The sequence below is a fragment of the Prunus persica genome, chromosome G8 (genome assembly GCF_000346465.2).
Source record: "Prunus persica cultivar Lovell chromosome G8, Prunus_persica_NCBIv2, whole genome shotgun sequence".
In the NCBI taxonomy this organism is placed as follows: Eukaryota; Viridiplantae; Streptophyta; class Magnoliopsida; order Rosales; family Rosaceae; genus Prunus; species Prunus persica.
In genome coordinates this window covers 17707801-17708628 of record NC_034016.1, presented here as the reverse complement: position 1 = coordinate 17708628, position 828 = coordinate 17707801, and positions in this window count along the sequence as shown.

Here is an 828-nt window from a genome sequence, read left to right as displayed (position 1 = left end):
TTTCCCCCGACGAAAATATCTTGCGACGAAACTTCGTCGGAGAGTCTTCATTTTTAAAAATAAGTATAAACTTAGGATGTTTAGGTTAATTAATTTTTAAAAATTCTATTTTTAGTAACTACATAATATATTTGGAGATTTAAGTAGTTGAATTAGCAATTATATTTTAATTATTATTTATTTATTGACTGATTATGATTAAATATTTTAATTAACTTCATGAATTATATTACTTAATGAATAGTAATTCAATTTCTCTTCTTCTTTTTCTCCTTTACTAATCAAAGTAATTAAAAAAGTGAAATACATACCATGCTACTTAAAGGGTGTAGCCTACCTTTTCATAAAATAAAAAAAATTTAAAAAATTTTAAAAAAAATTTAAAAAAAACAAACAAAAACTGAGTATAGCCGTGCGGCTATACTATTTTTAATATAAAAAGGCGCCACGTGTCGACTTTTTAAAAACACCGGGTATGGCCGTGCGGCTGTACTATTTTTTGGTCTTAAAAAAAAAAGGAGCCTCCAGCGATTAGGCGCCTCGTGTCCCAAAAAAGTATAGCCGCCCGGCTAGACTATTTTTCAAAAAGAAAAATATAGTACAGCCGCACGGCTATACTATGTAAATATAGTATTTAATAAATAAATAAAAGAAAGAAGGACCCTCCAAGTTGCATTAGCTTGTACTTTATAGGTATTAATTTGCTAGTTCAAACATATCCATATTTTTAAAATTTATACTTTTCAAAAAAAAAAAAAACACAAGAACACTTCTCCCGACGAAATTTCGTCGGCAAAGTTCTATGCCGACAAAATTGCCGGATTAGGT